Here is a 10,227-nt window from a genome sequence, read left to right on the forward strand (position 1 = left end):
GTTACATTCCTTGCTTGCTTGTTTACTTATCGTTGTTGCATCATATAGGTTGCTCACCTAGTTGCATATCTAGACAATCTACTTTGATGCAAAGTTTAAATTGGTAAAGAATAGCTAAAAACTGTCAGTTGCCTATTCACCCCCCTCTAGTCAACTATATCGATCCTTTCAATTGGTATCAGAGCCAGGTTTCTTTATTAAGGACTTTGCCGTCCGAAGAGTATGGTTGACACCATAGACGGTGAGGAAGAGCACCCCGGTGTGATTCCGTCCTCGTCTACGGCCGATGGGGGAACCTCGGTCTCACGTGAGGAGCTCAATGTGGCCTTGGATTTAAAACCTCCATGACGGCCGAGGTCAAAGGCGTGCTTAAGGATTTTCTTGATGGTCTTAAATTGTCTACCACACCATTGGAAGTGGGTGATCCCACTAACAAGGTGACGGTTGCTAACTTCGACAAGGGGGAAGCTTCTAGTGATAAAGTTCCTTTGTCTAGTGGTAAAAGTGGAAATGGCATCTCTGCCCATGTGGAACCTCCACTTACCTATGGAGGACCGATTCCCTCCACTCATTTAAATCATGCCGGTTCTCCTCCTAGGATTGTGAAAAATGAGGATTTTGACGCTTGGGTCTATCGCTTTAAATGTCATTTAAATCATGTTAATACTAACCTTTGGAGAATTATTGAGCAAGGTTTCTATCCGCATGACCCAAGCAACTTCACCCCAAGAGAAGCCGCAGATCATCAATTCAACAAGAATGCTCTCTTCATCATCCAAGATGCAATCCCTCCCGAAGATATTGCGCATCTCCGACCATTCACCGTGGCAAAGGAAGCATGGAACCATGTTGTTTCCCTTTACAAGGGAAGCACAAGCATTCAACGCTCCAACTATGAAGTGGTGCAAGATGAAGCCGATGAATTTGCTATGAATGAAGGTGAAGAACCTCATGAGCTCTATCGGAGACTAACCACACTCACGATCTCACTCCGAGATCATGGGAGCAAGGATACAAATGACAATTGGATCAAGAAGAAATTTCTCAAAGCCATGATGCCTTACCATAAGGCCATGTCCTCCGTCATCCGTCAAAGGCCGAACTTCCACACCTTGTCCTCAAGCGAAGTGTTCGATGAGTTTGTGGCAATGAGTATCTTGGACAAGACCATCGACAATGCGGTATTGCGTTCTCAAAGAGCCAAGAAGCCCAACCTTGCTTTGAAGGCCAAGGCTATTGTGGAAGAAGAGGAGGAAGAGGAAGAATAGGAGAGCAACCCCGAGGATACAAAATATGATTATCATGAGCACATGGATCTCGCTTCAAGACAATTTGGAGCAAGAAGAACTCAAGGCCCAACTTCAACAAGAGCAACTCAAGTGGCGCCAAGGGCAAGCAACGTGTGAGGACTTGCTAAAATTGCGGCAATGTGAGCCACTTTGTTGCGGAGTGACCCTATGAGAAGAGGGAAGACAATGGTGGCAAGCTCATCCGGAAGGACAAGGCCAAGTTTTTCCCCAACAAGAACCACTTCACCAAGAAGGCTCCTCCCAAGGTATTGGTGGCACAAGAAGAGTACCATGAGGATGATGATGATGAAGATGGCGAGACGGTTGCCATGGCCTCCATGGCCATTGCGACAACACCACGGGCGTCCCTCTTCGACTCACCCAATGAGAACATCACCGTCAAGTGCCTCATGGCTAAAGCCACCAATAAGGTAACCCCCAACATCAAAACTACCATCATTACTCATGCTTATTTGACGGTTTGCATTGATGAAAGTGGGGGGTCCAACATGGAGGAAAATGAGTTTGAGTCTTTTATGAGTAAGCTTAAGGGTAAATCCAAGAAGCACTTCGTTGCTCTCTTGGAACAACTTGGTGAAGCCAATGACATGATCGAGGCTCACGAAGACACCATCTCTAAGATGGAGGGGCATAGTCGTGACTATGCCGATGAGATATCGGATCTCTCTAATGATCTTGAGGAAGAGCGTGGTCATCGCTTGGCTCTTGAGGAGTCACACAACGATGACCATGCTAAATTAAAGAAATATCTTGATCATGCTCTTGTTGTGTCTCGTGTGCTAAATTCTGAGAAGGCCAAACTTGGTGTTGATCTTGCTAGACTCAAGGAGGAGTTTGATATCCTTGACAAGGCTCACAAGGCCATGAAGAGTACTCATGCTAGTCTTAAAGAGTCTCATGATCAACTCCAAGTGAGGCTAACCAAGGAGAAAGCCACTTTTCCTCATATGGTTTAAATTGATAATGCAAATGCAACTAACCCTTGTTGTGCATCTTGTTGAGGAGAATGAAAAGTTGAAGGAGCAACTTGAGAAAGGCCTTGTGTCATGCATACAAGGTGAGAAGAACCTCAACGATCTTTTGAGCAACAAAAGGAAGTTGTGTCCAAGGAAGGGATTGGGTTTGCACCCAAGTCCAAGAACAAGAAGAAGAATGACAAGGCCAACCGACCTCCTCCTCTCATGCAAACTATTGTAAAAGAGGGAGAGGGTGCCTCTAAGAAGAAGAACAATGTGAAGGGTGGTGGTGTCAAGAAGGGCAATGCCACCCCTTCCAACAAAACCAATGACTTTAACCCTTCCTATGTGTTATGACGTGCTAGTGATGGGCATGTTTATGCTAAATTTGTTGGTTCTCCTTATGAGTACATTGAATGGTCTATTTGGTTTCCTAAGACCCTTGTCACTAACATCAAAGGATCCATTACAAAATGGGTACCTAAAACCAAGAATTGATCTCTTGTAGGTATTTGCTTCCGGTGGGGGATCATGGTTTCTCGATAGTGGAGCCACTAATCATATGACTGGAAGCAAGGACTTGGTGGTGGACGTGCAAAAGATTCCATCTATGCCCACCAATGTTGAGTGGGGTGATGCCTCGTCCTCTAAGGTATTGGGGCTTGGCAAGGTTGTCATTTCTCATGACCTCACAATCGGGAAGGTCATGCTTGTTGAGTCCCTTGCATACAATTTACTTTCTGTTCGTCAACTTGCAATCATGGGCTTTGCCACTTTCTTTGATATTGATATCGTGGCCCTCTTGTGGAGCAAGACTCTTAAAGTAGCCTTTGTTGGTCATGTCGAGAACGGTCTCTATGTGATTAACTTTTCGGAGCGACCCACTAAGACCGCGACATGCCTAATGGCTAAAGTTGACGTGGGTTGGCTTTGACATTGCCGTTTAGCCCATGTCAATATGAGATCTTTGCAAAGTCTTCTCAAGGGGTACCATGTCCGTGGACTAACAAATGTCAGTTTTGCCAAAGATCATGCTTGCAATGCTTGCATTGAAGGAAAGTTACATGAGAAGGCTCACCCTCCCACGACTATCATTTACTCAAAGAGGCCTTTGGAGCTCCTTCACTTGGATCTCTTTGGGCCTCCATCCTTTGATAGTCTTGGGGGTAGAAAGTATTGCTTGGAGATTGTGGATGACTATTCAAGATACACTTGGGTGTACTTCTTCAAGAGGAAGAGTGAGACCCAACAACCCGTCATTGACTTTGCAAATGAAGCTCAACGTCAACACAATTGAAAGATCTTGACAATAAGAAGTGACAACGGCACCGAGTTCAAGAACTACACCTTGGATGAGTTTCTTAGTGATGAGGGGATCAAACATCAATATTCCGCACCTTACACCCCTCAACAAAATGGTGTAGCGGAGAGGAAGAACCGGACGTTGATGGATGCGGCAAGAACCATGATGGCGGAGTTCAAGTCTCCATACAACTTTTGGGCCGAAGCCATCAACACCACATGTCATGCATCCAATCGGCTCTACCTCCGCAAAGGCTTGAACAAGACTCCATATGAGATACTCACCGGTAACAAGCCCAACCTCAAGTACTTCCGGGTGTTTGGGTGTAAGTGTTTCATTCTCAAGAAAGGTGTCCGTTTGTATAAATTTAAGGCTAGAGCTCATGAGGGCATATTTGTTGGTTATGCTACAAAGTCTCATGCTTACCGTGTCCTCAATAAGTCCATGGGACTTATTGAGGAGACGTGTAACGTGGAGTTTGATGAGAATAATGGCTCCCAAGTGGTACTTGTGATGTAGGTGATGAAATTCCTCCCCAAGACATAAGAAGAATGGGTGTTGGTTTTATCCTACCCATTGAGTAACCCCTTGTGACCGAAGGAGAAGGACAATGTTCCACTCAAGTGGAACCATCACCAACCCAAGACCCACACGCTTCCGAAGAACAAAGTGAAGGCCCTCAATCTCATGAACAAGACCAAGGGAGAGATCAACCTCAAGATGGCGTTGAACCACCAAGTGATGCCCAAGGTCAAGTTCTCTCCTCCGAGCAAGTTCAAGATCAAGAGCAAGCTCAAGATCAAGAACAAGCTCAAGACGACACTCAAGATGATCAAGTAACCGCTCCTCGACTCACTCCTGAGGAGGAATTGGAGCGTCGTGCCGCCAACATTGCATCCAAGCTATCTACCAAGGGTCATCTCATGACAAATGTGCTTGGAAGCATACGAAAGGGGGTAAGCACTCGTAGACAATTGGCAAACTATTGTGAACATCACACGTTTGTCTCTTGCGTTGAACCCCAAAAGGTCTATGAGGCGCTTGAAGATCCGGATTGGCTTAATGCCATGCATGAAGAACTCAACAACTTCGAGCACAACAAGGTGTAGATATTGGTGCCAAGGCCACTAGGGAACCATAATGTCACTGGAACCAAGTGGATATTCAAGAACAAGCAAGATGCTCATGGAATTATTGTCCGCAATAAGGCTCGCTTGGTAGCTCAAGGCTACTCCCAAGGTGAGGGTATCGACTACGGTGAAAACTTTGCTCCCCATTGCTCGCCTTGAATCTATTCGTTTGTTGATTGCTTATGCTTCTCATCATAACTTCAAGTTGCAACAAATGGGTGTGAAGAGTGCTTTTCTTAATGGTCCTATTAATGAGTTGGTGTATGTCAAACAACCCCCCGGGTTCGAGGATCCCTATTTCCCCGATCATGTGTACCAACTCGATAAGGAACTCTACGACCTTATGAAAGTGCGTTATATCGACTAGAGGGGGGGTGAATAGGCGATTTTTATGAAAGTCTTCAAAACGTGGAAGTTATGAAGACAAACGATAGAAATAAACCTATTACCCTGCAGCGGAAGGTAGACTACACTAGGCAAGCCACAGTCAAGTATTCAATAGAGTGAAAGCACAATGACTAATAGCAGCAATGTAGTAAGGATCAGGTAGGAAGATATTGTGAAGCCACACAGAACACGCAGTCACTCAGTGAAGACAAAAGATAGTGCGAACATACAATGACTTCACAAGGAGTAACAGTAAGTAAAGGGAAGGGAAGATGAAACCAGTGACTCGCTGAAGACAATGATTTGTTGGATCAGTTCTAGTTGCTGTGACAACTGTACGTCTGGTTAGGGCGGCTAGGTATTTAAACCTTAGGACACACAGTCTCGGACACCCAGTCCTGAACACGCAGCTCAGGACACCCAGTCCTCACCGTATTCCCCTTGAGCTAAGGTCACACAGACCTCGCCCAATCACTCTGGTAAGTCTTCAAGGTAGACTCCCAAACCTTCACAGACTTCGTTCACCGGCAATCCACAATGTCTCTTGGATGCTCAGAAGGCGACGCCTAACCGGCTGGAGGATGCACAGTCCTCAAGTGTAATAAGTCTTCAGATCACACAGACAAGAAGACTTAAGTGATGCCTAATTCTCTTTGGCTCTGGGTGGTTAGGGCTTTATCCTCGCAAGGAATTCTCTCTCAAAGGCTTCGAGGTGGGTTGCTCTCAAACGACAAAAGCCGTACTCTGAATCTGAGCAGCCAACCGTTTATGGTTGTAGGGGGTGGGCTATTTATAGCCACTTGGCAACCCGACCTGATTTGTCCGAAATGACCCTGGGTCACTAGGGAACTGACACGTGTTCCAACGGTCAGATTTCAAACTCACATGGCAACTTTACTTGGGCTTCAAGCAAAGCTGACTTGCCCGACTCTGGACAAGATTCGCTCTCAAAGTCTTCACTCGAAGACATAGGTTTTGTTTAAGCATCACTTCAGTCATTCTGACTGGTTCTCTTGGACCCCACTTAACAGTACGGTGGTTCCTATGACTCAACACAGAAGAAAGAGAACTACGAAAGATCTAAGTCTTCGAGCTCCATAGGCTTCATGTGGTGTCTTCTCTTGTCATAGTCTTCAATGTGAATATCTTCATATACCACCTTTGACTTCAATGTCTTCATACATTTTTAGGGGTCATCTCTGGTAGGAAAACCGAATCAATGAGGGACTTCTCTGTGTTATCCTGCAATTCTCACAAACACATTAGTCCCTCAACTAGGTTTGTCGTCAATACTCCAAAACCAACCAGGGGTGGCACTAGATGCACTTACAATCTCCCCCTTTTTGGCGATTGATGACAAACTAGTTGAAGCTTTCAACGGGGAATATAATCTGTGAAATTGTAAAGGATAAGGAATTGTCTTCATAAGTTGCAAGGGCTCCCCCTGAAGATGTGCATATAAGTAATTTGCTTTTGGAATGCAAATGCACATGGCAGGTTGTACTTGTGGAGATCCACTTCAACTTATGATGACAATCCACTATGCATGTGAAAGTATATGAAGATAATGACATGCATAATGGAAAATGGACGTCTACAGAATGATCTAAGTGCGGAATTTATCATCGCACATGCAGAATTTATCATCGCAACACAAGGTGGCAAATAAGTAGCAGACGACCATCGAGTTTAAGTGTTACAACTCAAAGAACCAAATGTAGCAAAACGAGAGTTGTAAGCACGAAGCAAAATATAAAGCACCCGCCCATATGGACCCGCTTGAAGACTATCAACCTCATATGCTTCTCCCCCTTTTGTCAGTAAGGACCAAAAAGGTTTGAAGACATAGAGCATCTACTCGTTCCCATGAGGAGTAGGTGAAGCAGCAGGGTCGTTGGTTGTGTTTGGCGGTGCTGAAGAGCTTGGAGCAGAGTCAAAGCGTGCTGAAGGAGGTGGCGGTGAAGTAGCATCGTCTTCATCCTCGATTACTCTAGCATTCATAGTTGCAGCAGAGGAAGAGAACTCAGAGTCTTCAAGGGATGGAGTTCGTCGTAGCACTGCCCTTCGAGGAGGTGTGGAGTCAAACTTGAATCGCTCAGTGAAGCCATCCTCTTGAAGATCATCTTCAGAACACATCAGTGTTAGCCCTTTCCATGTGCGGCGAGAGGTTTCATGGGCAACAAAAGCATTCTTGGTGGCAAGATTGCGAATGCGATTAACATCCACCAAGAGGCTTTGCATCTGACGCTTCAGCCAGTCATGATGCCTACCCTGTTTCTGATGAAGAGCCACAAGAAGCTCTCGGTCATTGAGAACACGAGTGCGCTTCTTGGGTCGTGGAGCAGTTGTACTGTCAGTGGCTTCAGTGAGAGCAGGATGCGGTGCACGTGTAGTGTCAGCCAAAGGATACACACGAGTTACGGCTTCAACGCCTTCAATATTCTGAGTGAAACTTTGATGCTCTGCATTCTGAAGACTGAGAGGTTCCTTGGAAGGCTCAGGATAGATGGCTTCAATAGACATATCCACATCAGGCAAAAAGATCCGATGGTTGCGGGCCGAGGGCTGATATGAGATAGCGGAGTGAAGTTTGATCAGCCGCATCACCCAAGGGGCGTAGAACTTTAAACCAAACAGATTAGAGCCAGATGCAGCAAGTTAGCGAAGGAAGAAATCCTGTGTATTGAAGCATTTTCCATGAAGAATGTAGAAGACCAAAGTCTTCATTGCACCTTCCAGCTTGGCATGGGGAGAATGTCCTTTGATTGGCCAGAGAGTTCGCCTTATGATGTGATAAATGGTTCTTGGCAGATACTCAAGGTCTTCAACGAAGAACTCCGTGGGATAAGCAGCATCTTGGGGCAATGGCTTCATCATACTGAGCATCTGACTCATATTAGGTTCAGTCTTCTGAAAGATGCTCTGAATAGCTTCACTATGAAGCTGACAGCCATGCTCGTAGAGATTGCCAGGAGTGGGCAAACCAGTGAGCTCAATGATGTCAAAGTCTTTGGCTTCGTGATGAACGTTTCCTGTCATCCACTCCAGGACCCAAGTCTTTGGATCTCTGCTATACCCGCGGATGTGAAGTGTGGCATAGAATTGGAGCAGCAACTCTTCATTCCAATGCTCTTGGTCAGTGACGAACGGCAGCAGTCCAACCTCTTTGAAGCAATCCAGAGCTTCTTCTAGATAGGGCAGACCAGTTATTGCTTCAATGTCAAGGCGCTTGTGTGGGAAGATGCAACCTTGGTTGTAAAGAACGCATGAGTAATAGCTTCGCTGCGGATAACTCCAGAACCGATCAGATGATATTCTTTCCCTGGAGTAGGGGTTCCTGGAGCTGTTGAAGAATGTGTTGTCTGCTCTGAAGCCATTGATATTGAAGGAGCCAGGTGCTGATGCAGGACCTGGGAACCTTGGCAATCTTGGGATTGGCTTTTGTACCTGAGGCCTATGCTCAACATGATAGTCGAACTGGGGACCGGCAGCAGACTCAGGAACAGAAGTGGCGGGATCAGTGGCTTCGCTGACTTCTGGTGCTTTTGTTGGTGAGGGCTCCACATTAGCTTCAGCCATGACAGCGTCAGTGGCTTCAGTGGTGTTGGTGGTTGCAGCCGCAAGATTTTCAACCTCCACTTGACGAGCTGGAGGGTCGCTTACGATCATGTTCTCCTCGAGAACTGCTTCTTGGTGGGACAGGGGAGTAGTAGCTTGTGGTACTTCTTCTTCATCGGCTGATGCAGCCGGAATGTCTTCAGCAGTTTTAGCTTCAGACGCAGAGACTTGAGGCCTTGGACCTTTGCGAAGCCTGCGCAACGCGGGCGACGCCTATGGAGTATGTGTTAGCTGGGTCTCAGAGTCTTCTTCCTCTTGTGGGCGATCCGCCCACGAAGCATCCTGTGCAATTGGCGTCAGTGGATGACCAATGCTGATGACTTCGCTGTGCGTTAGCACAGGCGATGATACCTGTTGGTGTTCTAACTGAGGAAGGGCTGCATCATCTTCAACATGGTCATGATGACCAATGTCTTCAGCAGCGATGGGATCATCTGCTGGAAAGTCTTCAGCTTCATGAGCCTCTGTGAAAGCAGGCTCATGGACAGTCAGTTGACGTTCTTGTGGATCGGCGTCGGGGTGAACCATGGAAATGGGTTCAACAATCAAGGGCTCTGTGGGAGCAGCCCGTTCCTTCTTGGTCTTTCTTTTCTTCTTGGCGGGGGCAGTAGCAGAGGCTTCAGGATGTTTTCTCTTCCTTGCTTCAGCCTTAGCAGTCCTGGTCTTCTTCAGTTCTGAAGCGGTTGACCTGGCCTTTGGCTTCGGGCCAGTCATGCTAGTTGGGAAGACAAGGGGATCTGCTTCCTGCCTTGGTGCTTCGGGTTCAGCCATAGCGGGCTTCTTCGTCTTCTTGGCAGCCATCCTGGGGTCGATGCCAGGACGCCCAAGGGCCTTGCGCTTCTCAGCCTCATTGTAGGCTTGCACACACCTATCAGCCAGGACCTTCATGCGCTCACGAGAACCCTGAGCTTCTGCACGTTTCTTTAGAAAGGCTTCCTTGAGCTCGTGCAGCATAATCTTGAAGTTCTTCACGTCTTGCACGCTGAGCTTGGCCATATGCTTCTTGAACTGAGATTTCTCAAAGTCAATCTTCTGCTTCAGTTCAACAATGCGCTGGGCTATGGCTAACTCTGAAGCAATGGTGCCATGGAAGGCGACACTGAGGCCAATGGGTAGTTGGAGATCATCGAAGCTGATGTTTGGCGTGTCAAACCACTCATCAATGAAGTTGTGGATGATTGTTACATCAAAGAGCGGCAGATCATTGAAGATTTCTGCTTCTTCTTTGCTCTTGATGAGTTGCTCAAGAGCGTCATCTGCAAGATCTTCATCACTTGATAGATCAATGACATCATTGCGCAAAATGGCAGCAGCAGTTAGCTCTTAGCCGGTGTGTGGCAGAGGCATCTTGACCTTCTGGGGCTTGGAGATGCGTGACAAATCTTCAGACCGCACACTGTCTTCAGGAGGTGCAGTTGCCAGTGGCTTCGCCTGTGAGATTTTTGGTGAAGGGGCAGGCTTTGAAGCTTTAGGCTTCTTCAACTTCTTTGGCTTCGGCGCTGCAGGCGCTTCATCTGATTCAG

The sequence above is a fragment of the Triticum urartu genome, chromosome 2A (genome assembly GCF_056163025.1).
Source record: "Triticum urartu cultivar PI428250 chromosome 2A, HENAU_Tu73, whole genome shotgun sequence".
Classification (NCBI taxonomy): Eukaryota; Viridiplantae; Streptophyta; class Magnoliopsida; order Poales; family Poaceae; genus Triticum; species Triticum urartu.